Here is a 23,944-nt window from a genome sequence, read left to right as displayed (position 1 = left end):
AAGTGCCACGTCCAATCCTGCCTTGAACAGCTCCAGGGATGGTGACTCCACCACCTCCCCGGGCAGCCCATTCCAGTGTCCAATGACTCTCTCAGTGAAGAACTTTCTCCTCACCTCGAGCCTAAATTTCCCTGTCATAGCTTGAGGCTGTGTCCTCTTGTTCTGGTGCTGGTCCCCTCAGAGAAGAGAGCAACCTCCTCCTGGCCACAACCTCCCCTCAGGTAGTTGTAGACAGCAATGAGCTCTCCTCTGAACCTCCTCTTCTCCAGGATTTACTGCCTCCACTTCTGTACTAGAAATTGAAGTCTTGGGGCTTGGAAGCAGGGAGGTGGAGGAAAAAAAAGTTTGTGCTTCATGGTGTATAGCAGCTTCCAGAGTCATTCTGATGTACCTGTGAAGCTCATTCAGGTCTGTCACAGATGCAGTGGGTTCAAACAATACAGTGGGGCACCTTCCTCACCTGACTCATGCACTCCTCAGCCTGCAGCTTGCAAGTGGTTGGACCTCTGCTGGAGACCAAAGAACTCTGTTCCTGTTTCGCATGAGTGGTCTGAGGTTGTCAGATGTGTCAAACGTCACACGAGAAAACTGTAAGCTGCTCTTACTCTACCACATGGGGAAAGTGTGAACTATTCTGAGTCTGTTAGTGCAGGCTACAGCATCTCACATAGAAATCTGTCCTTCAAGCCTGAAGCTCCAGGTGGCTGCTCACATGTGCCCAGGCCTGGATTGGATTTCCAGTTCTTAGTTGAGAGACAAAGATCTGTAATTCCAGTGGCTGATGTGTCACTGTTAAAAAGGCAAACTCCTAGCCTGAGCAGTGTCTAGCTGCAGCTTCTAGTCAATGAATTTTGTTTGTGTCTTCTGCTAGATTCTCTGTTACCTGAAATGGCTTCCAGGCCGCAATGGTTCCAAATCAGTCTCACACTGTGTCATGCACTGCTAATCTCAGCTTGTTCTCATCGCTCTGTGAGCACTGTCAGGGTTGACTGCTTTGTTTTGGCAAGGTCCACAACAAATTGAAGAACTGAGTCTGAAAAAGCTTTCCCTTCTGCTGAATACAGGGCTCACATTCTTCTCTTTTTACTCAATAACCTCTTTCTTTTGTAACCAAAAATGATGTCTGCAAAGAGAGTCTCAACATGTCACCAGAACTAACAGCTGATGGTTTGCTAGAATCCTCATGTTTTTCAGACCTGCTGATTTGCAGTGCCTGCTTGCCTGTTCTGGAGGCATTGACCTCTAGGATTCATTTGTGGGTTCTAAAATGCACATCTGAAATAAGGCTGCTTTGCCAACCAGTCTGGGTGAACATGTGCTCAGGTTAACGTGACCTCTTTCTGATGCCATTGACAGTCCTGATAGCTTGTCAGTTACATAGCTTTCCATTTTCCTGCCACTATTTAAGAGCTCTGGTATAGACATGAAGTTGCTTTCAGTCCATGGGATAGCAATGCTTGGCTGCTCTTTTTTTTTTCTTTGAGATTGCTGTAATCTGTTAAACTTTGCTGTATTTACAACAACTACACCGATGGCCACATCACAGAATCATAGAATTAACCAAGTTGGAAAAGACCTCCCAGATCATCACATCCAACCTATTACCCAAATCTTGCCTCTTCCTTTCCACACTTGAAACACTACATCTTTATTCATAAGCAAATGTTTGAATAAAATAAGAATGACTCAAGTAGCTGGGAGGGAAGGGAGCAAGTGAGCCACCCAAACAGAACTGACATAAGAATACATAAATAATGCTTCAGGTAAGAGCTATTTGCTTAAAGATGCCAATATTTTTATTCACTTATTACCAGGGATATCAAGAAATACTTCAGAGAAATAGGGTCAAGTTTTTTCAGTCTCCTACAAAGACACCAAATTTACATCAGAAATGCTCCTCTGTTGTTTTGACAGTTGACCATGGATTTAATCTTTCCATTTAAGAATGGTGCTCTCTCTGGGGAGGAGTAGTAATATGTAGGCTTGATGTTTCCCAGGATTTCATCTTCCTGGCTGGGGAGGCAGCAGCAGAAGAAGAAAGCACAACCTATTACAACAACAGTGCTGGCCCAGCTGAACATATTATCTCCTGTCAGTGGTATTTCTTCTGCGAATTTTAGTAGGTAAATGACCAGGCCAGTGATCTGGAAAGCAGCAACAGCAAAGAGCAAGCCTCCAATTCCTCGCACAAAGCTGAAGCAGAGTATCTCAATTGAGAACACAGTGACTGCGAGGGCAAAGCAGATGACCAGGATCACAAAGTCAACAAGGTAGGTGGCAGCTGCTGCTCTCCCCCACTCACTTAGAATCATAGAATCAACCAGTTTGGAAGAGACCTCCAAGATCATCCAGTCCAACCTGTCACCAAGCCCTATCCAGTCAACTAGACCATGACATTAAGTACCTCAGCCAGGCTTTGCTTGAACACCTCCAGGGACGGTGACTCCACCACCTCCCTGGGCAGCCCATTCCAGTGCCAATCACTCTCTCTGCCAACAACTTCCTCCTAACATCCAGCCTAGACCTCCCCCAGCACAACTTGAGACTGTGTCCCCTTGTTCTATTGCTGGTTGCCTGGGAGAAGAGGCCACCCCCCACCTGGCTACAATGTCCCTTCAGGTAGTTGTAGACAGTAATAAGATCACCCCTGAGCCTCCTCTTCTCCAGGCTACTGCATTATTTATTCTATATTTAGGTGAAAAGCCTAGCCACACAGGACTGTATCAAGTGCTTTATAGAGTGCCAGATATTATGCCTACACAGCTCAGTCTAATCAGCAACCCTTTGAAAGAAAGAAAACCATCGCCAGCCTTTCCTGGCAGCCTCTAACTCATCATAATGGTAAACCTTCAGCCCCTTTGGATAGTGTCTCATAGCAGCCCCTCTGTGATTTTGCCTCATCAGAAAGTTAGGGTCTGGAGCAACTCTGGACTGGGTTACTCTGGCATAGCCTGGTTGAAGATGGTCCTCATCAGTAAGGCCAAAACAATGTGTAAGTTTAAATTGGACATCTCAGCCATCACTTTCACTGGTGCAGGGTTGACCTAGCTAAAAATACAATCCAGACACTTTGTATGTCAGCAGGTACTGGCTAAAGCTCTTGCACTGCTGGAAGGGAATCCTGAGACCAGGGAGTGGTTTGGGGTTAGTGCTTCTGTGGTGAGTTTGTCAGAGGCAGTGTGGATAGCCCAGTGGCTCTCAGTGTTGCTCACCTGACAAGGCCCTGCCCCAGCCCCATAGAGCAGTTGGGAAAGGAAGTAAAATGGTGTAAGCACTGTGAAAAGATAGGCAAAAAGAGCCCTGCAGGAGAGTAAGTTTATTTCAAAATGACAACTAATAGCAAAGAACAAAGTCATTATTCTGAATTTATACACTCATTGTGGGAAAAGTGTGATTTTCCATCTCCTTCCAGGATTTAAGATAGAGTAATCTCATTATTCCTCAGTATCTTTCTGCAGAAATCTCCCCAGAGGTTAATTTAATATTAGATCCTTACAACAACATGCAATCTTTCAAAGCAGGAATGAGACTCCTAGTGTCACAGGACAGATGTGAGGTTAGTGGTGCAGCAGTTAGGCTTTGGCCCTGCAGGTTCCAGTGTCAATTGTGCTTGGCTTTGTACTTTCATACTTTGCTTATTCTCTTGTTATGTGTGCATGTGGTGCTGCTGCAGGAACCTTGGATGCTAGCAGCCTGATTCCCTTGTGTCATGTGTGTGCTCATTCGATTGGAAGGATTTTTAGCTTGGAAAGGAACTCCAGCTGAAAGGGGAAGGAGGTCTTTTAGTTTCCTGATTGTAATGTAATTCATAATGTAAAAGCAGCACTCAGAAACACCAAGGTGCTGTTGTGCTGGACATTCAGCAGTGTCATGGTAAAATATTCCTTCTCTAATCATGCCCTGAAAGAGATTCAGAACTGAAAATTGTCATAAATGGATACCTTAAAAAAAATGAGGTTGAGTGAAAGGTGACATGAGGATAAAAGAAATGTTTGGAAAATGAAAGAGAATTAGAGGCCACTGCTTCCTTTCTTTTGCTTAAAGGAACTTGTTTATTTTAGGTAGTAGAAACAGCTGGGTGAAGCTTTGGAACACCTCACCTATGTATGAGTTTTGTTTTGCTCTCTCTGTATGGACAAGTGACAACCAGGAATTTCTGGAGAAGGAGAAGGTGCTGCAGCGTAGTGAGGATCTGATTTTACTTTCTGTCTATCAGTTCCCTTCATTAGCTGTTGAAAAACAACTGCAGCTAAATGGCTCCAAAGATTCTGGGTTTATGAGGGATTTTTGACTCATGCAGATTCAAGAAGTGATATTTGTGTATAGGAAGGTGTGGCCTACATACTTTGAAGGTTTTGGAAGTCCCTTCATGATCTTTTCTTTACAAATCTTAGGCAATATATACAAGTGAACACATGACTGGAGCAAACCATACCAAAGCAGTAGGAAGGTGCCTTACCTGCTCTGCCTGCATCTTAAGCAAAGCTTTGTAGTTGGCACATACAAAAAGAAAGAATGTTTGGGGCTTCTCTCCTGTCAGAGTAATGCATCCACTATCAGCTCCTCTAGAGTCAGTGAAGGGAGACAGGAGCTGCTAGAAAATGATTCATCACACTTATTTTAGAAACCTATCTCAAGAGGACTGAATCAGCATCTGGAAGGATCCAATTCTTCCCTTTGATTAAAGAGATCATAAAGACAAAAATGATTCATTTATGTATACCCAGCAGATGATGTGTTGCCAAAGTGAGTTATTTGTAGTGATTAAATCCATTTGTTTTGGGTTTTCTGTCTTTCCTTTTCATTAATTTGATCCTAACTCCTCTTTCCCTTCGCCAAGGTCATTCACAGGCACACAAGACACTGACTGTTGCAGTTGGCTGCTGGTGTGTTGTTTTGGAAGGTGCAACAATTATATTCCTAAAATAAAAGAGACAGGATTTATAAGCCAGAGCACACAAGGGAAATCCACTTTCCTTGAAAGGCTTGGCTGCTGTTTAAGTTGCCTCTTGACACAGTTATATAAAAGACCTACTTTATTTTTCCACTTTCTGAGTCAGAAGAGCTTTGGAGAAAATACACAGTGGCCCTACTCAATGTATGGAGCTGGACTTCCAATGAGACTTGTAATATACTCAGATACTTACATTCTACCATAAGATGTGTTTTCCAAGGGTTGGGGAAATAAAAGTGGCTTAAGATAGTAGTCAAAGATTCAGGACCTGTAGATTCATGAATTAATTTCCTCACTTTGCTTCCTAAATGACTTAGTGCAACTCATTTAATCTCTTCTTATCAGTTTCCTGTGCTAAACCTTTCTGGATGTCTGTGAAGATAAACATATTAAGGCAGATCCTCTGAGAACAGAGCCCATATGTCTGCTGAGGAAAAGCAGGCAGTTTCTAGTCAAATATTATTTCCATGTACAAATATTTGACTTATAACACGTGAATTTAAAAGGATACCCCCCTCATACTACCAACACCGCAGCAGAGATGAAACTCTTCCTTAAGCAGCTTTCTCCACGCACCAAGCATTCCAACTGCCATGGAGCACTAGAGTGAAACAATCACACAGCAAACCCTCCTCCTCCCTCCCCTTCTCCACAGCAAAGACTCACTTACCTCACCTGTATCCTATGAGAGCATTCCATCTCCTTGGAAATCTTTCCTGAAAGATGGCTGTTGCAGTAAATCCAGAGGACAGACAAATACTCACCAGGCTGAATCCCAAGGACTAAAGATTTCCCAAGCAAAACAGTCACTGCACAGCCCTGTGCCACCACTTCCCTCTCCTCTGGGCCAGTGGAGCTCGCTGTTAGCAGCTTGTGCTGCTCTCAGCAGCCCGGGGATGGAACAGGAAGATGCTGTCTGTCATGTGGGAAGCTGCAGGGCTGCATGGGACCCGATCAGCTGGTCCTTGGGCACAGCTCTCCTGCTAGCTTCTGCTCCTTTTCAGCTTACACATGAGGTGTGCTCACTGTGTTGGAACCATTTTTATGACATGGGAACAGTTCCCATCAGGTAGGTCTCCTTGGCATGCTATGCAATTTTATTTGTTTATTTTTTTTAAATTCAGAAGAGCCAAACACTGCCTCTGACACTGCCTCTGACACTGCCTCAGCTGGCTTCTCCCTTGTCCATGTGTTAATGGCACAACAACCCCATGATCATGTCTGAAGGAAAGTCAGCTGTTCATTGCAAGGTGTGCACATTACACCCCTGGGGCAGCAAAAGTGAATCAAACTCCAGCCTCTGCCTTTCCAAACCACTTCCCTGAAACTGCCTCATTTCATGCAAAAAGCAGATCTCTCTTCTACAGGTGGCTCACTTTAGGGAAACAGATAGGACCATGCCATGGTGGCCAGGGGTGCCGATGAACAAACCTCATGTTTGAGCCCTTTATGATGTGGCCCCCTACTTCAGATGAAAAATCCAAGATTGTCGAGTGGCCTGGGTTATGTGATTGAAGATTTTGTACTTTTTTGTTTCAGGTTTCAATTAAACTGGAAGGCCAAGCAACCTCCATGTCTTTCTAGCATGAGCAGAAATGGAAGATTCTGAAGGGAAGATCCAGAATAACCTGAGTCCTGATGGAAAAGCTACTCCATGGCAACCTTTGAATATCCCAAAGGAGATCAGCACTAAGGATAAAGTGAATCTTCTCCCAGGACTCCCTGAAGGATGCACTCTCAGGACCATCATCAGGTTAGAGGATGGTAGAAGCAGAACAGGGCTGATGGAGCATCAGCAGCTCTGTATGCCCACACAGCAGGGTCAAGGGCCTGGAGGGGCAGTGCAGCAGAAAGAAGTGCTGCAGGGCTGAGAATACTCTGAGAATGCAGCACCGTAGCTGATTTCTGAGCCACTGATTGCCAAATCAGTTTTGAACAACAGTTTGGACCAGATTGGACCAATCTGGGCCTCCCCCAACACAAGAGAGACATGGACCTGCTGGAGCAGGTGCGGAGGAGGCTACAAATAGGATCAGAGGGCTGGAGCACCTCTGCTATGGAGACAGGCTAAAAGAGTTGGGGCCATTCAGACTGAAGTGAAGAAGGCTCCAGGAGAACCTTGTAGCTACATTTCAATAGCTACAGGAAGGCTGGAGAGGGACTGTTTAGAAGGGATTATAGTGATAGGATGAGGGGCAACGTTTTGAAATGGGAGCAGGGGAGATTTAGGTTGGACATCAGAAAGAGGTTCTGTGCAATGATGGTGATAAAACACTGTCACAGGCTGCCCGGGGATGTGGTTGAGTCCTCATCCCTAGTGACATTCAAGGTCAGACTCAGTGTGGCCCTGGGCAGCCTGATCTAGTTGGCAGTGTCCCTGCTCAGTAAGGGGTGTTGGATAAGATGACCTTTGAGGGTCCTTGCTGTGACAAAGGGACGGGGAGACAGCTTGATGCAAGCTAAGTTCCGATTTTATTAGGCAACATACAGGGATATATATACTTGTCAGAAGGCTTAAATTTTTTATCTGTTGATTAGTCATTTTATCACATGCAAAATCATCTTTTCTTCCAATCTAAATTCTGTCTGCCACATCTGGTTCCCACGGAGCAACAGTCTTAGCATATTCATCAGATAACAAGGTCCTGTTTCCTTGCTTCTTCTAATATGCAAATTCTCATTCTTTTCTCTTGCACAATGTTCAGATCACTTTGACTCAGATAGTTTGGCCAAGGCTTGTGTTCCACTGATCTATGATTGACCATTGTTACATTAATGGCCTGTAATCCCACAGGTCCTTTCCATCCCAGTGCAATCTGTGAAGCTGTGGATCACTCCAGTTCCAAGAGAAGGTGGCTGAACTTGGAGTTCAAATGCTTTTCTTGTAGCTGGGACAGGGCTCTGCTGCCTACTTTGGCTCAGAACCTGTGTGTAGACTCGGGCATGTGGTGTGTACGTGGGCATTAGTGCTTCTGCTTTAGAGAGTGTCATGGACTAAATCCATCACAGCAGCAGTCAAGAGCAGGAAACAGATTAAACAACAACAAAACTAACTAATATTGCTAATTATAAAGGGAAAATCATCAAGGCCCTATAAACTGTTAATTATGAACCAGTTTTCCCAAAGGAGCAATCAGGAGTCCATCAAGTGGGGCATGAGCAGTTTGTCTCACCCAGTTCAGAGGCTATGGGTGGGAGAAAAGTCCTCTGCTGGCAAACAGAAAGACCTGAGACATTTTACTGTCTAACTTTGTTGATCTCATCCTACAATTTATTAGGCATGGGAGGATGGAATTGGATACAATAAGGATTGACCTTCCCATACTTTCCAGTGAATCTAAAGCCTTTTCACAGAATTCTGGTTAACTGTTTCCCCTCTTATTTTAATTTCCCACGCCTCTTGACTTCCAGGCTATGCTTGTGACCGGAAGCCAAAATGCCATGAGAAAAAGGTCTTCCTGTGGTAACTTCAGCACTGCCAAGCATGAGGCCTACAAACCACATGGAAAGCTTGTTCACATACAATTCACTGTCCAAAAATATCCAAAACCTTTGGGAGAAGGATCCAACATTTAGACATTAATACAAACCAAACTTCTCAAATATTTCAGAGTCAGCCCTTTTAGCAGCTTTTATCCAGAAGTAAAAAGCACTTCCATTAACCATTTAAAATGTTTATTTGGGATGACAAAGTCATGAATCAATTAATTTGTTAAATATATTCCTCTGCTTAGTGTCTTTCAGAGCACTGAGTGTTTTAAGCAGCGTATTTTTGATCTGTTTTGCACAGAGCTGTGGTGCTGCCAAGGAGCAGATGTGCACAATCTGAGTGCTGTGTCTGCCTGAGCTCCATTCAGGCTCGAGTCACATCTCCTGTCCCTGGGCACTGTCTTTATAGCAATGTCACATCTTACTTTCCAGAGAATCCAAGCTGCTTTTCAGGGTTGTCAGGTCACACAAGAGCAGCTGTGCTAAAAGTCATCTGATAAGCTAGCAAGGTCTATCAGTGGCCATATTGCATCTATTGTAGGTGCACTATAATCACCTTCAAATAATCAGCACCCATGCTGATTCCAGGGCATCTGCCATGGCAAGGATTGTAGCACAGGCTGGGAAAAGTTAAAAAGAAAAAGAAGCCCTCAGCCTCACTGGGAGGTGGTGGAGTCGCCGTCCCTGGGGCAGTTTAAGGCAAGGTTGGACATGGCACTTGATGCCATGGTCTAGCCTTGAGCTCTGTGGTAAAGGGTTGGACTTGATGATCTGTGAGGTCTCTTCCAACCCTGATGATACTGTGATACTGTGACTACCTGGCTAGATGTTCTCAACCTAACTAGTTACAGCTGGCTTACAGCTGTATCAGAAGCAATGCTGGTAGCACCTGCTCAGCAGATCTGCTCTGAAGCAGCTGGTTTAAGCAAGTGATAAAGTTTTCTTGGAACCTACCCCAAGCCAGTGAATTAATCATCAGATAAATAAAAAAACATCATTCTCCTCATTGTATCTCGGTTCAAGTGCAAAGTCCCCTGCTTTTATCTTTCAAACAGCAGCTCTGTATTGGAAATAAAAGAGCAGAAAGTCTGTGAGTTAGTTCAGCTTTGGCCGTTCCTTGCTGTAGGAGCACTGGGCAATGCTCTTCAGGGCTTCTTCCCCATTACTTTGCACAGGATGTCAGCCCCTATCAGAAGTTTTCTGGAGATCTAGGAAATGTACTCTCCAACTCGGGTACAGCCATTCCTTAAGTCACTCATTGGTTAAATACAGAAGATTTCTTATTCTGGGAGATTTACCTGGATGACCTGCAAATGATGTGCTTTGACTTGTCACATTTACACTGGTTCTCAAGCTTTAGGCAGCAAGTAGCTAGTCCAAGACACAGACTAGTTTAGGAAAGCTGCTCTGAACATTGCTGAGATACTGCTGGGAATAGCATGTCCTTTTCTTTCTCCTCTCTTCCCTCTTTTCCCCTTCATGCTCTTTTATCAGAGGGATTCTAGCTTTAGGATCATGGAGGTGTCATTGCAGCAGCAGCTGTAAGGATTTGGTTCTCATTTTGTAGTTTTCCATGATCATATTTCCCATCCTACTGCAAAGTGATTGCTTGGGAGTGCTGAGAACACAGACTCCCACTCTGATCCTTAAGCAATGCATCTGCTTCAACCTTTTCAGGACTTTTACCATAATTTGAAAGTCATCTGTTGCCTTCACTGGTTGTAGTCCTGGACTCTGAATTTCCAGCCTGTCTGTAAAAAATAATTGATTCCTGATAGTACTGAAAGCAATGGGTTTTGATGAAGAGTCTAACCAGCTGCAGTCAGCATGGATAGCAAAGAACATCTTATCCAGGTGAAGGCAAGCTCTCTCGCAGGCCTCAGATGTCAGGGCAAGTACACCTAACTGCACTACATCTACACAGCTTTAAGTGCCTCCAGAGCTGAGTGCTGCCTAAGCAAGCTGTTCCAATATGCTTGAGAACCCTTTCAGTGAAGAAGTTTCTTCTAATACCCAATCTAAATCCCTCTTGGTGCAATTTTAGGCCATTTCCTTTCCTTTTATCACTTGTTATGAGGAAGAAGAGACCAACACCCTCCTGGCTCTGACCTCCTTTTAGGGAGATGCAGAGACCAAGAAGATCTTCCTTCAGCTTCCTTTTCTCCAGACTAAACAACCCCAAGCCACTCAGTTGCTCCTCACCAACTCTGTTCTCCAGACCCTTTATCAGCTTTGACCTTCTCTGGACCTGCTCCAGCCCCTCAATGTCCTTCTTGTAGTGAGGGGCCCAAAACTGATCCCAGTACTCAAAGGTGGCCTCACCAGTGGAGAGTCCAGAGGCAGAGAAACCAGAGAGCACTGGGAACTTGCAGTGCATTTCTGGTTGTAACACCTTCTGCAGTGAAGAAGTCTTTGTGTTCCTGTTTGAGAGTGCAATCTGAGGTTCTGGACTCCTAGCCTGAAGTGTAAGCTGCTGCCTCACTCTGTTAGCACCTCCATGTCCATCATCAGCTTCTTTCAGGGAAGAGGCCTGCTTGGTAAGCAATGACTATGTCAAAAACTAAACTAAAGCCTTCCTGACCCTGTTCTTCATTACTATTTTTTTTTCTGTATTACTTCTTGGACTCAAAGTCAAGAGGGGCTTAGGAGTGAGGGCTAAGGCAGAGCAGTGAGTTGCTGCAGTACTGACAGGTCCTTCCTGCTTTCTGCATTTTTGGCTGACTTTTTTTTTTTTAATTAAACACTTCTCTGGGCTCTCTTTATTTATCTACACTCAAATGTCTGGTGCTGAGAGGTGTACTTAGGCACAGTGCTGAGCTCATGGCTTGTGCTGCCTGGGTGTTACTCATCCATACCTTCCACAGGACATACTGCTGTAGCTAAGTGATACATTTTTTTTGGGGGGGGGAAGGGAATGTTGGGGTTTTTTTCAGTCATGGGGACTTTTCTGAGTGTCCCAAGGGTTTCTGCTCATGGCCACATGCACTGAAAGAAGGCTTCATATCTAAACCCATTGCTGGCTATATGCCCTCTGACCATGATGTGCTTTAGCAATGTTTAATGATAGTGAGCCATGCTCTGTGCCAGTCATCATTCTGAGCACATGCCAGGGTTTTCCTACTCTGCCCCTGGACTGCTTCTCAGTGTTGCAAAAAGAGTCAGACAGCATCACAACTTATTTTCTGGTAGATTGTTCTAGACTTGTGCAAGAAAATTATTCCCAAATGAGGAATAATACAGACTGGCAGGTGACTTAAATTAGTCAGATGGTTTCATATTTGCTGCACTGGAGATGTAAAGGTGGTACAGCCAGGCCCTCGAGAACAAGGCTTTGGTTTGGCTTCTTAAGTAGCTTGTGTGTTTCTTGCAGAACCTGTCAAATATTTTAGTGGATCATTCTCTGAAAGTAATCATATCCTTTAAAAAAAAAAAAGGCAATTATATCCTTTAAAACACTCCACATTCTGGTGAGATCTTGCCAGCCAAAGTGTGTATTCTGCTGGTGACAAGTGGAGGAAAACCTCGGTAGTCTGTAAATGGCAATGTGTGTCCTAACCCAGAATTAGTAACTGGACTGGACTGAACTGAAATGAATATCTTTGGAAGATGCAGCATGCACAGAATGGTTACAGTGGGTGGCAGTTTCACTCTTCTGGGCTGTCAGGTCTGTTTGAAGAAGGTGTTGAGAAGGTATCATTCTAAATTACTGCTGCCAAAAGTATTCTTGAGTAATTTGGCCTGGCGTCTTAAAGAGAGTGTTGGATTCTGTGTAGGGAAATGTGGAAAAATAAATGAGCAGCTTAACAGTGATACCACAGAGTGTATCTCCAAGCCCACATCAGAGGAGAGAGAGAACTGCTAAGGTGGGAAAAAAATCCACTATGGATGTTGCTGACTGTGATTTTTGTCATGCGTTCGAATGGCTTGGAGCTGCAGAACAAGGCTGCAGTTGTCAGGATATGAGGTCCTGCTGCTTCAGAGGTGTCAAATTATTACTCCTCAGCTGGAATAAACAGGACCACAGTGCCAGGAGCCTGTAGACTTTGGCCTGGGTCTTATCCACTGCTGGCACGTGTTCTTTGTTGCTCTTGATTTGTTTTTTTTTAAGTTTTCATTCTGATGTGTAGAGAGGAGGTTGTTGGTGGTGCTGCTGATAGCAAAGAGGTGAAAACTGAAGGGGATCACACAAGCCATCAGACTTGATAGGAGGTAAGGAACTTGTCTAGGCTGCCTGGTTTTAAACTAGCTCAGGTGAGAGCAACTCGAAGTTGCCTTCATCTGATGGATGGTATTTACCTCCCATCTTTGAAACTTCTCCACTTGGGTCATAAGTAAAATGCCCCAAAGCAAGAGATGAGTTATACAAGTGTGATCCTTGCTTTGTCAGCTCTGTAGGTAAAGAAGGGCTGGGCTGTCCAGGTCAATAAAATGTATGTTCAGATTGAAAGACCTTTTCTGAACTCAGCACTTGACTTAAACTTACCAGAACAGAAATATTTCTGTGTTGAATATTTTCATCCTTGTGTCAGCTCCTGAGGTCATCCAGCTGCATAGCAATGATAGCATTAATGACATCTGTATAAATCATTTCCAGTCATCCTCAGAAATCCATGGACATATGAGCCTGTGCTGAAATGAGTCCAGGTGTTGTTAAAGCACTTCTCACTTTTATGCTCTGTGCAATTTCAATCGCTGCCTAACCTAATCTGATGTCGATGAGGCCAGATAAATAAGGTTTTGCAGAACCAGCTCATCCAGTATCATGAAGGTTTTCCATCTTGTGGTACCTTGACCTCAGCTGGCAGTTAAACCCCCACTCAGTCACTCCCTCCTCTACAACAGGATGGGGAAGAAAATCAGAAGGGCAGAAGTGAGGAAAGAAAGAAACAACCAATCTTATGGGCAGAGAGAAAAGCAATTTAGTAACTGAAGGGGGGGGAAAAGTGAAAAAGTGCAGAAGTGGTCACTCTCCAGCAGCAGATGGATGCCCAGTCAGCCTTGGAGCAACAGCTGCTTTGGAGAAACTGCACCCCCCACCCCCCCCCCCCAGTTTCATTGCTGAGCATGATTTTCATACAGGATGGACTGTCCCTTCAGTCAGTTTGGGGCACCTGTTTTGGCCACATCCCCTCTCAAGCCATTGCCCATCCTCCTCACCGGTGCTGGAGCAGGAAAAATAATGGCCCCTGGAGCTGTGCAAAGGCTTCTCTGCAATAGTTAAAACACCTGGGATATTATCAACACTGTTTTTCTTACCAGCACTCTGTGACCACTGGGAAGAAAACTCCATCCCAGCCAGACCCAGGACAGAGATCTGTTGAGGGATCACCAGGGAGCAGCCTAAGTGACTGGCAACTTAGAGGATTGCTCACCTTCACTGGGATTTCAACATGAAGGTCTTTGTCTGGGAGCTTTGCACTTTAGCTTCTGGATTCGGGCTGGAAATGCAGAGATGTGACAGTGATCTGGAGTCTGCTTTCTAGACCAAGGCTCAGGCCTTCTCTTAACCAAACCAGTGCACTCCTTCCCAGCTACACTGAGTAAAACCAGGTGGCTTTCTGCTCACCAGATCCAGTAGGCAGCAGTGTCTTTCACATCTGCTCTCCAGGCCTTTCTGGCACACACCCCATTTGAAAAAGTTGCATTGTTGCACCAGCTGTGGGCAGGAGAGGGAATTCTGCACTGCACTGCATTGGTTTTATGTGGGGAAGGCAAATTAAACTTTCTTTGGGGCAGGTCTGCTGGAGGCTTGCAGCTAATGTTTTATTGGAGGGAAATTGTGAGGGCTTTTGTGTGAGTTTTACTCAGCATGCCCTGTTCCAACTCTTACACTCCTAGAACAGTCCAAGAGGTGCTTTTACTGTTTGACTTCACCTGAGCTGAAGTTTCACTTGGAGGGTTTGTCCATCCTAGGCTTATATTTGAAAGTGTTGCAGTGAATGGGAATTTTCTCTGCCTTTATTGCATCTCTTCCCCCAAGCTTCCATTCTTAATGAGATTTGGGCTTGAAAACAGGTGTTTAGGTCATACTTCCAGCTTCCAAATTCAAGCTCCCTGTTTCTGACTATTATGAATGTGTGCCTCCTCCCTCAGGAAATTCTTTGCTGCTTCCATTCCTCTGCCCCTGTCTGAAAACTTCTCATTGTTGGCATTCCACAGCTAGAAGACAGAGAAGTCCATTTGTAATAAAAGGGAGATTCTTCACATCCTGTCCTCCTCTTTCAAGCTGCCCATGCCAGTACTATTTCATGCTCAGAACAAGCCATAAATCGAGAAGGGAAGCCTTTTTTTTAGGTGACAGCCAACTGCATTTTGTACTTTCTCAGACATACTTCCAAACATTGTGTTTAAGCAATGCAGATAGTGCAGGCAGTGTGTCACTTGAAATTGCACGCAGCACACCTTCTGCAGCTTTTGGTGACAGACCCAGGGCTACTAAAGTACCTTTAATAAGTAAAACACAGACAGGGTAGGACTTATTAAAAATTACACCTTTCACTGTCTAAACATGACTTTAATGTGAGTCAGTGGTGTTTTCACAGCTTGCTTCATAGCTTGCCCATAGTGGTGGTCCAGTAAGGAAAGATATAAATGATTACCATGTCTTGTTAAGTTGCCAAAAGAAGGTCTGTTTTGTGTCATGTTATGGCTCTGTGGCCAAGGAAAGAGACCCATTGCAGTGTGTTATGAGGCTATGCAGCCCTGAGTGTCATCAGAGTTCATTCTTTTGTCTTTATTAAAATATGATTAGTGCAGAAAAACACTCAATAATTAATCATTGGATTTACAGACAGGATGAAAAATCATCTCTGAAACAAAGTGTTTCTGAATTAATTATTTACATTTGGACAATTCTTACTTGATGAGTGCATCTTGCTGCCTGTGCTGATTTGAGGCTGGTTTGAGGCTAATTTTACTGAGAGAAATTAAATCCTTAGCTGTGAGAAGAAAGAAAAGAAAAACCAACAGTAGCCTATATCCCTCATTTTTCTGCTGAGAAATGCAACTAGTCAGAATTTAGATAAAACACTTCTCACAGACTGCTCAATTAGCTCTCAGTTCTGTTCCTTCTTTCTGGCAGTCTGCTCTCTGTGGTTGTCTCTGCCTTAATTCTTTAATCCACCCTAACCCTTATTCCTCTGACCTCCTTGCCCTCTTTCTTTTTGGCATCTCACCTCAGATCTCTCCAGATTTATCACGTGAGACATACGTGGGTTGATCTGGTTATTTCTGAAGGGAGGGAAAGGGGGGTGTTGCTTAGGGTTAGGAGACTGGGTCAGGAGCCCTCCTGGCAATCTGATTTCTGGGAGGGGTATTGTATTTCTGTCCTTACTGTGTAGTTGTTAACTGGAATACAGAAGCTTTCTATCTGGGAATATTACAGCCCCTGCACCGGGGATCTCATTCCTGTCTACGAGTACCCTCATGCAAATGTCACTTGTGATGCACAACACTTGGTGCTTGCAGGGAGCTGGGGAGAGTGGTCTGTATTGCTCCAAAGCTCTGCAGACTCAGTGTATGGAACCACCTGAGGCATAACGCAGATGGGCTCTAGAGGACATATCCAAAGCCATACAGGAAACAAGAGAAAAGCATCTCTCTTTCTCACATCTATGTCTAGCTAGAAAGCCTTCCTCTCCTCCCAGCTTCTAAGGTCCTCCATTCACATTTATCTTATCTGATGATCCTGTTACCTCTAATGTTGCTCCAAGCACATTTTGAAGAGAAACTGGATGTCCAGTGGATTCCATCTACTATGCACTTAGCTGCATCACCATACGTTGTTAGAGCTGCACACACCTGCAAGCCTTTTTGCTTTGCTTCTCGTAATTAGCTAGCTCAGGGGATGTAGATTCCCTCTGGGCATCTGTGGTGTTTCAGCAGCCTGAGCTCCAATGTGCAGAAAGCTGCAGTGTCGTATCCCAGCATACCGTAATTCCATACAGTAACATCCCTGGACTATTTCTTATTCTCTCTGTGGCCAAATCTAAACGCCTGAAAAATCAGAACTTCATCCTTCCAGAGCCATAGGACAGGGTTCTGAGTCATGAGACTAAAAAATTCTTTCCACCATTCTTTTATTTGTCTGCTGGCTCTGCAGATCACAGGGAAGGGGAGCAGAGCTGGATGCAATAGTCACAGAGAACCTCATATGGTCGCAGGAGCTGAAGTGCATCATAAAACCAGGCACTAATCTGTGCTCATCAGCCTCAGCCACAAGTCAAAAATATGCCCACTAAGGACCAATTTATCCATGCCTATGACACAAAATTAATATATGTAAAGCCTAGCAACACAATCACTTTAATTCTGAACATCTATTTTAATACCCTGTCAACACATCATAACTAGGAAACATGGAGAATCTGGTCTCCTATAATTCAGTGGGCTTAGGATTTTGCTACTTTGAGAATCTGTGCGTCAGTGGGACAAGCCAGCAGATGATATTAGCTGTTGCCATTCAGCAGCAATTTTTCACCAGAAAGCAGAGCACAAGAAATAATTTCTGCTGGACAGTGCAAGTGTCATGAGGCAATATGTTATTGTGTCACTCCCTCCTTTGCAATGTGACACACAATGGCTTCCCAGCCCAGCCCCAGCCCCAGCCCCCTTTTAGAGCTGCCACTGCCTGTACCGTTGTTACCAACAGCCACCACAGGAAGGTGTTTGTTACACTGGGCATTGCAGCACTTTGCTGCTTCGCTTTTTGATATTTCACATTGATTCTATTGCTTCAAATTTGTTTTATAATGTATTTTTTGTTTGCTTGCTTGCTTAAAGAGAAAAAATGGCTGCATTACACTGTACATTTTCAGCTAACTTGGTCTTAAGATCCTGTCTGGTATATTTCTCCTTGCTCAGGTTGTGCATTTCAGGTCACACGCCGAATGCTGTACATCCTTTACTGCAGTAGGGATTTTTTTCCTTTCTTTATTTCCCCTAGAAAATGATCTGCTACTGAAAATCCTGAGTCAGATGAGGCTGATTTGGAAAGTGAGAGGACAATGCAAGTAGGGAAGGGAATTTCACCTCAGTACTTGACAGCTCTGGGTATTCTGCTTCTGCCTAGCAAATTGTTTCAAAAGGCACAATTTTTTTCCCAGTGTTCTGAAAAATGTTTATTTCAACATGTTCAATATTCTATAGCAAAGAATGAGAAACTCTTTCCATCTCCTTTCCCCTAGGAAAAACCTGAATTGAAAGGAAGTTTCTCTTTATGGTCCACATTCTCCTTTCTTGTTTATGTTTCAGCATCTTTGATGTGTCTGTCTCACCAGCATCTCCTCACAAGGTTCTTGTTTCTGAAGGAAGTGCAGCAAAGTCGCACACAAACCTGCCTGCCTCCTTAGCTGCAGTAGTCAGGCAATGTGCAAGAGCTGGCACAGAGCACCAAGCGTCTCCTTTTGATGCCAGGTCTTAAGTATGGTCTAACTGTCTGCTTCTAGTCACACAGCACCAGTTTCTCCACGGTAACAATGTCTTTATTTCATGTGGTTGCTGGACAGTTTCACATGGATAGTGGAAAGTGTGCAAAGAGCTTTTAATTCCTGAGTGCCTACAAGTGAGAGCTGTACTTTACATGTCAAGGCATACGAGATGTCAGTAAACCTTGAGATGTCAGTAACTGCTTCAAGAAAACCGGGGCTTGAAACCCCCTAGGTGTGGAGTCTCACCATTCTTGCTACCAAAGCTGAGCAAAGTATTTAGTTTAGATGCAGGCAACATCTCTGAGGACAGCAAAGGGTTAATGGGCTTTGAGAAGTCTTAGGGTTAACGAGTACATGGTTGTTTTGCTCTGCTTTGGTTAGGTTCTTGTCAGAATCTGCATACTTAGGTTTCTTGTGTTTAAAGTGGAGGTGAAAACTTCTCTCCTACTTCAGCTGTATTGCACCCACTGGTATCAGGGACTCTCATATCTGCACATAAATCAGCTCCTCTCTCTTCCATTCCTGGCCACTCTGTTAAAGTGTTCCCTTGGCACTGCAGTTTTCCAGTTCTTGCTGGAAAATTACTTTTATACAAAAAGTGAGAAAAGGGAGATGTTTGTTTGCACTTTGCTGCAGGTTGGTAAAGGCTTGGTGGGAAGATGGGGACCAGAGGATTTGCTGGAAACTGGAAGAGCCATGCTGAAAATGTCTCCAACCAGCCAACTGGTTTGCAGCTGGTGGAGCAGTGCTAACATTCCTGTGAAGGGAGGTGACCTGCACTCATTATAGCAGAGGTAACTAAAACCTGATTTGCTCAGCTAGAAACTGCGCTTCCCTACAGGGCAGCCTTTCTGTTCCTGCATGCAGCTCTGTGAGGCTAAAGACCTGTTCTGATGGGAATTCCTGAACATAGCTTTCTGACTGATGACTCTTCCTGTTGTCCCATTACCTGTTGAAAAAATCTTGCCTCCCATTCTTGCCTCTGTTTGTCAATGACACAGAGATGAAATGTTCAGCAAGGGTTGCAAGGAACTAGTAATTGGAGTAGGTGAAGGAATGAGTTTGCTTAGCCCAGCAAATGTGAGCAGAAAAGCAAAAGAGCCTCTTCCAGCTGAGGGGAACTTCCAGTCTCCCTGGGGCTACTGTTCCTGTAACATAGAATCATCAGCATCTTCATCTGAGTCTCTTGCTCCTTCTTCAATCAAGTTTCCATATTTTTTTTAGCGTGCTCCAGCCCTGTTCCCGCACCATTGCTGCTCATTAGAAGTAAATACAAACACAAATTTAAAGCTTAAATAAATACAAATTTTCATGAAGAACAAGACCCTCATTGTCTAGGTTGGGAAAGTTACCTGCAGCTGTTTTTTGCTTCTTGATTGCAAAGCTGAGCCTGCAGTGGCCAAAACATACACTGGCTGCCAAAGACACGGGGGCACCAGCATCTCCAGGAACTCAGCAGTGAGGACTCCAGCCACCGGGCTGGCTTTGCACTGAAAGGCTGCCTTTGATTTATGTCCATAATAAAGAGCAAAGAGCTGTAGCATCGTAATGATCTGAGATTTGTTTCTAGCTAATGGACTTCTGGTGGCCATATAAATTTGTTATGGAAGCACCTATTCCAGGAAATGGAACCTGTCCAAAAGGATATCCGACGTGAGGCTCAGAGGTGCTAGAAAACAGGCTTCTAACCACCTCCCTGAGTAAAACTGCTCCAGCACACCTCTCCCTCTCCAGGGCTGTAATCTTGCAACCTTTCTCCATACAGCTTTACAGGGAACTATGTGGATGGTAACACCCAGGCAGGGCATCCTGGCTGGCTAGAGACAGCTCTATGGGAAGCTAAGAGGAAAAGAGGGCACCTGGAGTTAAAGGAGTGCTTAGCTGCCCTCCCAAGAAGCAAGCAACCTAATGAATAGCTGTGAGAAACTCTCCTGCCTGGAACATGGATGTTGGAAATACCCAACAGAAAATTAACACTCTCTCCTAAGAGCAGTAACATTGCCAGGCTTGTGGTTGTGCCAGCTCAGAGTTCTGATCCATAAATTTATCTCAGATACACCTTTTTTTTTTTAATGCCTTAATTCAGCTCTCTTTTTTTTTGTATTGGGTTGTACCTCTCACAAAGCTTTAACTCACATGGGGAGAATTCATGGGTGGCTGTGTGTCAGCACCAATGAGAACTGGGTCAAGCAAATGCAGAGCAGCTGAAGTTTGCTTTGGCCCACAGCATCCCTGGGAGGAACATCATTTAAATGAGATGTCTCCTGCGTTGTGCGCTATTCACTGATGTATCTAAGGCCAGCTTCAGGAGTCTCTGTGTGCTTTTGTTTGTTGAGTTCTTGTTCAGTGCTCTTTTGGTTCAGCTAAGAAATCATGAGCTGAGTACAGACATGGAGCAGCAGCCCTAACTGCATGAATGTGCACTGAGTTTCCTGACAGTGGTTAGCAAAGTCCTCTGTGAGAAGAGGGATACATTAGGAGCTCCTCCTCTTTAAAAAACAAAGAATTCACTAATGAGGCTGAAGGAAGCCAGGATGTCTTTATATTCCTCTGCACACATTTGCCTTTTCCTCAGCTTCCAGTTCTCCTCTTTGTGGGAGTACAGAGCTTGTTGGACAGTACTAATTTTTTTACAACAATACAAAGTAACCTAATTTAGAGTCTTTTTATTGTTTGTGACATATCCATGAGAAACTTCGAGTGTTCTTGAGTTAATTTGTTACTTAGTTCTTCTGTAAAAGCCACATCTTTAAATGGCTCAGATGACTGCTTGTTCTGGTTTGAGCTCAGAGGAGCACTGCTCTGCTCACTCACCTCGCTTGTCATCTCTGACTCCTCTCAGTTACTTCACTTTCTGAAGTTAAGGGCATGTTTTTCAAGACACTGTCACCTTCTGGAAGTGATAATGCTTGATGGTTATACTTAGTCCCAAGGTTTGGTATGCAGAAAGGCTCTTGCTTGTGCTTGCTTCTACAGAACCCAAACCCAAATTAAATCTTGTGGACTGCTTTGGCATGCCCCAAGTTAAAGGATCAAGAATAAATAAGAGGAATGGGCAGGACAGGTGATCCAACCCTGAGCAGCAAGCTATTCCATTCCATGTCTGTTGTCTTAACTCTTGTGATGACTCAGTTTTATAGTTAAGCCCTCTTCAATGGCTGGCCTCTGAGGAGATAGGCTGGATGTTAGGAAGAAGTTCTTCACAGAGAGAGTGATTTCCCATTGGAATGGGCTGCCCAGGGAGGTGGTGGAGGCACTGTCCCTGGGGGTCTTCAAGAAAAGACTGGATGAGGCACTTAGTGCCATGGTCTAGTTGATTGGTTAGGGCTGGGTGATAGGTTGGACTAGATGATCTTGGAGGTCTCTTCCAACCTGGTATGATTCTATGATAATTCTTCTTCTTCTCACCTCAGTTCCTAAGTACCTCAATCTAGTTCCTGAATCCAGTTCCTGAATCCCATTCTCATCTGACATGGATTCCAGATGAGATTCATGCCTGCCCATGACATCAGTGGTTATGTGGTCATTACTGGGGCAGTTCAGTACTGAGTTTTATAATTTTTTATACATTCCATTCTTTTTATCATTATTATCTTTCTCTTTTCATTTTGAATGTTTCATTAAAGCTGTTTTAGTTTTTTTTTCAGCCCATAAATCTCTCTTTCTTTTTCCCTTTTCCTTCCCCTTTGGGAATGGGAGAGGTGTAAAGAGAGAGCATCTGTCAGTCATTCAGCTGCCAGCCCAGCCCAAGCTCTCTGTTCAAAACCAAAATCCACTCTCTGCTGCCCAATTTGAATTGGGTGTGTGACTCTCATGCATTTGCTTGGTCTCCGGTAGGTCTGTGTGGAATGAGCATTCTGAATTCATTCATCATGTATGCATTAGGAATTTGCTTCTTATGGATACTCTTAGAGTTCCTTAAAATCTATTGAGAGTCTTCCTGGCAGCAAATGGTGTTGATATGGCACCTATGCAAAGGTTAACAAAAAGGAGCAGCACCACATCCAGCACGTCTACATGAGAACTGCTGACTTCAGCTTTCAGTTGCCACACTGGCTTGTGTGATGGTTTGGACTCTCACCCACCCCCACCCCCCCACTTTTAGAGTTGCCCCAGCTAACTCAGACGGCCTCTGGGAATATAAATGAAGCTATTTATTTTACAGCAGCAAATATACAAGCAGCTATTTACAATATATATACAGTTATATACAGAAATATACAAAGGATAAACAATACAGAAGCACAACTCCCCTCCCAGAAACCTGAGTCCCCAGGAGGGGCTCTCAAACCACCCCAACACCTTCCCTTGCCCTCTCAACCTTACCCCAGTTCTCAGGAAGAAGAGAGGTGCAGCCAAGAGGTTAGGGAGCGAGGTTAGTGGGAGCAAGGTTAATGAGATGTGACCAGGTCTGAAGGCAAAGGCAGAATGAAAGACAAAATGGAGAATGTTTTACTTCTTCCCAGAGTTCTCAGCATGACTGTGAGCGAAGAGACACAACCATGTTTACTTTTCACTGCCCATTATCTAGTTCTTTTACCAAAACATCCCAGCTTGCTTCAAACTAGCACAGCTTGTTACAGTCCAGGAACTTCTACTCCCTGCTACTGCACAGCATTAGACAAGGTTCGTGCCCCAAAGGTATCACTCTCTGACTTATGTCTGTCAGTCTGTTTTATTACTTCTAGACTACAGGAACCTTGAATGTCTCTACCAACACTGCTGCAACAGAACAAGAAAGTTAGAAACAAAGATCTCTGGATGGAATCCTGGAGGTAATGCTCTGGAGACCTTCTCTTTATAGGGCATTGACTGAAACGGCTACAGAAGGAAAATGTTTATTCTAAGTCCATTCTGGCTTAGGGGACCTTTCTTTCAAATGATCATTCCCTTTCAGAAGTATATCATTTACTCTGGGATGCAAGTGGCTTTCATTCCAAAATGACATCTACTTTAAGACATTCTGGTACTACAGGATCATTTTTGTCACAATAGCTGGCTCGTTTTCTGCTATAGATAAGGCTACTTTGCTGATGTCAGAACTCAGACTTTCAATCATCCAGGTTTTCTGCTTTCCATAAATAATCTGTAATTGTAGATCATCACTGAATGTACTCTTTAAAGAGCTGTATGGTGGATTGGACCACTGGGAATTTGGGAAACAAGGAGGGGGAAGACCTAAATAAGGGCCAAATGCTATAGCCAGTTCTTCATAATCTGACTCCATTTGTTTCTCTGGAAGAAAGATGAGATAAATGGATCAAAATGCTTGAGCCTTGTGACCTAACGAGCTTTCCTTGTCCAAAATACTCGATGCAGCCACAGAAGTGGTCACCCACAATCCTGTGTGCTAGTTTCCCTTCAAAGTATCAAGGTTCAACACGAAGAACTACTTTAGTGTAGTGTCTTAGGTGCATTCCAGGGCTGAGCTCTTAGCCATTAGTTATTATGAGTCTTTTGCAGCTTTACCTGTCTTGGAAAACTGCATCAGAACCAACACTGACAATGGTTTCACTGCAAGCACAGGCAAAGGTAATCCTTAGACACTATTTAGTCCAGAGCAGAGCTGTAAATATCTTTTATTCTCATCAACACTTTTGTCCAAACAGCAGCCAGCCATCAGCTGTGCTCATTTTGGTGCCACGAGTGACTGCAAAATAACTCTTCTGCTCTAGACAAGGCTTGGACTAGACTCTAACACTTTTCCCATACTGAGATTTGGCTTGAAACCTCTAACCAGGGTTTACTGTGATGTCATATTAATGGCATATTAATAATGCAGCTTATGAAAGAAAGTGCTAGGATAATTCACTTCTGAGACTTAACACAGTCATAAATCAGTTGTCAGAAGTATCTGAGGAATGTGCTGAAATGCATGAGCACATCAGTGGGCACTCTAAAGCAAAGCTGATCTTCTTCTCCTTAAAGATGTAGATTAGTTTTGGTATTTGGGGGGGCCCAAATGTCACAGTTGACAGCTGTATTGCGACCATGAGAAGGAGTAAGTTATCGTCTCGGCACCCACCAGGAGGGGCTGGGAACTGCTTATTTTGTAAGAGAAGACAAAACCTTT

General features: G+C 44.1%; 1 long non-coding RNA gene across 1 annotated transcript in view; it reads left to right on the top strand.

The window, feature by feature from the left end:
* Positions 1–6,546, top strand: part of LOC135175105 (uncharacterized) — a 32,739-nt gene extending 26,193 nt beyond the window's left edge. The window contains exons 2-3 of the long non-coding RNA XR_010302241.1: positions 1,998–2,270; positions 6,494–6,546. This is a non-coding gene — a long non-coding RNA (uncharacterized LOC135175105). The remainder of the gene's footprint in view (positions 1–1,997; positions 2,271–6,493) is intronic.
* Positions 6,547–23,944: the final 17,398 nt, after the last annotated feature.

Source organism: Pogoniulus pusillus, chromosome 4, assembly GCF_015220805.1.
Source record: "Pogoniulus pusillus isolate bPogPus1 chromosome 4, bPogPus1.pri, whole genome shotgun sequence".
Lineage (NCBI taxonomy): Eukaryota > Metazoa > Chordata > Aves > Piciformes > Lybiidae > Pogoniulus > Pogoniulus pusillus.
Note: the sequence above shows the minus strand (reverse complement) of the source record. Positions and strands in the feature narration are given on the sequence as shown.